Genomic DNA, 3,465 nt, shown 5'->3' with positions numbered 1-3,465 from the left:
ATTCTATATAATAAATTAAATGACGCTAATAGTCAAGATAAAATAACTAGGAATAATTAACCTAGTTAGTTAAAAAGCTTGAAATGATAGAACAAACATGGTTAAAATACCCTTTATAAAAAAAAAACTTGTGTAAAGTGGAGGGACTAGACATGGGCAAATGAATTAAAGTTTCAATTAAATCAAATATTAAACACAAAACACACACATATGTGGTGTGTCCTGCGATTTCAATCAGACCAAGGAGGAGGTCTCAAGCTTCAACCCTAAAACACAAAAATTCACCAAATTGAAGGGGCAAATCAAGCCCAAATCGAAATCCAAGCATAGATTAGTGATCACCTCAGTGAAGGGTTCATGAGGTATGCAAAATTTTACTATTTATTCCATCTTAAATTTTAGATGAACTTGTGAAAGTCGAAATTTGATGATGCATGTGTGTTATAGAGATAAAATAGGAACATTGTAGTGTCTAGGAGTAAACCCTAGACAAGTACATGTTGAAATCATGCTTAATTCTAGTAAAATCCATGGACACCATTGTAGGTGATTAATGGGTTATGTAGAACTTGATAAACACTAGGAAATTTGGGTTTGTTCTAGTGTAATTTGACATATGTGAGGTTATTTCAGAATTATAGAGGCTAATATTTATGTTAGATAGTTTAATTTATGAAAACTTGGGCTATGTGACAAGTTATGAACTTGTTAATAAATCATGTAAAATTATGCCCTTTAGGTGTTTGTTGAAATGCCTAAAAGAAAGCTAGATATGGTGATTTCGAATGAAACGCATATTTAAATGATAATATGAATTATGCGTTATAAGACATGAATGGAGTTCTAAACGAAGTGTTGATTGAACTTTATAGGAAAAGGAGCCGAGTCTTCAAGCGGACACGCGCTTGAAAGGAACACTTTGAAGGTACGCGACTTGTCGTCTCGTTACATTTATGTAGACAAGCCTAGTTGTAGATATGTTTAATGTTGTTATAGCGAAAATAGTTGCGTTTGGTAAGTCCAAGAAGTGATGGGATTCACTCGACAAACCAAACGGGTCAAAATAAATAGTTGGTTAGATATGTTTATTGATAATATTGTTTAATTAGTCATAATGGGAAAGTAAGTAAAGTGGTGTAATTCACTAGATAAAGAACGTGTGAAAATAAATAGTTGGTTAGATATGTTTATTGATAATATTGTTTAATTAGTCATAATGGGAAAGTAAGTAAAGTGGTGTAATTCACTTGATAAAGAACGGGTCAAAATAATGGTCGAAATGGTAGTGTTCGAAGTGACTCGAGCGTCACTCGTTAAATTTGACTTATAAAAGCGTAAACCATGGATTTGAAGGGATACGATGAGGTTGACAAGCCCGGGAATGGGTAATTATGGTTAGAAAGCAATGTTGATGAATTATGAAGGTATGTAACTTGTTTCTTTACATTATGCAAATTAGATATTGTAATCATTTATAGTTGTGTTTTAGAATAAAGATTGGTATTAGTTGAAGTAACAATGTTCACTACTTGATTTAATGAGTTAAAATTAGATTAGAAAGCGTTTGGTAGTCATTAGAAATGGAGGATTCCATAAATGAGCCAAACGGGTCGAATAATTGTCTAGTAAGTAGTAAAAGTGTGTTTAGAATAGCATTTAGCAATGACGGATTACAAGTGCGTGAAACCATAGATTTGGTAATGAAACGCCGGTGATCATAAGCCCTGGATGTTGGGTAAATACGTCTTGCGGATATAAAATTTGTTAGTGGTCAAATTAATGCAAAAGCTAAACGGGTCAAATAAATACATAAGGCATTTATAGACTTTCAGCCCGTACATCCAATTTTTGATATAATAATTTTGATAGATGCATTGGTAATTAAATTACGAACGCGTAGGAAAAAGAATCGCGCAAAACGGACATCTAGATCAAAAGTTATGAAGCTTTGAAGATAAAATTTTGATAAAAAATAGAGCTGGGCAAATGCAGCAACAAATAAAGGAACTTGTTGTTAAAAAAGGGGCTAGGGGGGGCGTCTAGCCCTCCCTAATCCCAAAATTGTGTAATTTTGTTTGTTTGACCCATATAACTTGTTTAAACTTGCTATTTAACTACCAAAGCTAACTTTTAAGTTGGTTTTGGTCATAGGTTAATGTCAAGGATTCCCGGATGAAGATCAAGCTCAACGAAGAACCGAACACGACCAAGATACAAGCTTCCGCACTGCGCTGCGTCGTAACTTTTAAACGACGAACTTATATACAATATGTTATCAAACTTTTAAATTTTAAAAGTTTTTAGTAAACCCGTATTTTACATATATGTGTATTTGTAAGAACACAATTAATTGTCGCTATGAGTACTAAAACCCTTTTATAATACTGAGTGTGTTACAAGTTGGTATCAGAGCTCAAGGTTGTCAACAAAGTGTGTTTGGTTCGAAGCTTGATCAAACATCCGGTAAGAATTATTTATATGAGTAGATTGTAACAAAATATTAGGAAAAGAATATGAATTAAAGTGCATGGGAAGTGTGTGTCAATACACTTAGACCCGGAAAGTGAACTAAACACGAATGGTTTAAGAAAGTTACAAACTTGGCTAAATCAAAGTGAAAGATACAAATGATAATGAAATGAAACGTTTAACAATTGACATAAACATAGCAGATTCGAGATGTCTAGTGTCGATAAAAGATGATTAGGTAGTATAAATCCTAATCATAGATTGAATATAAATTAAGTACTTATAAGGTAAGTATATTTGAATGTATCGTATAACAATACGGGAAACATTGAATAGCAGGATTAATAATAAATTGGAAATGTTCGAATGATATGATGACCGCATCTGAAGATGACGGGGGATAAATAATCTAAAGGGTTGAAGGTTCGGAAGCATGACAAAGAACATGCTAGCAAAGAACCTAAATCAAGTGATGACTTGAGACAACGGAGTACATCAAGGCGAGTATCAATCAGGTACACGTTCTAAATTACGATAAGACAAGTAGAATGCAACAATTCACATAATGAATGAGAGTTGCATATGGTCATATATGATTAGTGAAATGAATGAATTATGTAAATAATGGCGAGTATGTGATACCGAGGGAAAAGTAATCTCGATAAATATTGCAATGGGAAGGGGTGCGCGTACACTTGAACCCGGGAATGCAATGAAAGATAAGTGTCATAATGGGAAGGAGTGTGCGTGTGACAACCCTCTCAAAACCAGGTATCCGTACGACTTAATTAATTATTAATTGTTGCCTAATTACTGTGCTTTACTGAGTTTGCTGATAAACTGCTACTTGATTGTTGGTACTTGTACATATCTGCATCATACTTTGATATTCCTGTCACTACACTACTTATTTATTAAACCTTAGTGACAAACATGATGCACAAAAGCACAGTAGCACTAAACGGATACATAGTGAACTTGCTGGTATAGCCAGCA

General features: G+C 33.7%; 1 long non-coding RNA gene across 1 annotated transcript; it reads left to right on the top strand.

Annotated features, from left to right (window-relative positions):
- The first annotated feature begins 207 nt into the window (after positions 1–207).
- On the top strand, positions 208–2,356 carry LOC118490687. The gene is made up of 3 exons (XR_004889889.1): positions 208–362; positions 873–925; positions 2,152–2,356. It is a non-coding gene; the product is annotated as an uncharacterized LOC118490687 (long non-coding RNA).
- Positions 2,357–3,465: the final 1,109 nt, after the last annotated feature.

This window comes from Helianthus annuus, chromosome 3 (genome assembly GCF_002127325.2).
Source record: "Helianthus annuus cultivar XRQ/B chromosome 3, HanXRQr2.0-SUNRISE, whole genome shotgun sequence".
NCBI lineage: Eukaryota > Viridiplantae > Streptophyta > Magnoliopsida > Asterales > Asteraceae > Helianthus > Helianthus annuus.
The sequence above is the reverse complement of the archived record's forward strand: the minus strand, read 5'-3'. Positions and strand labels throughout refer to the sequence as shown.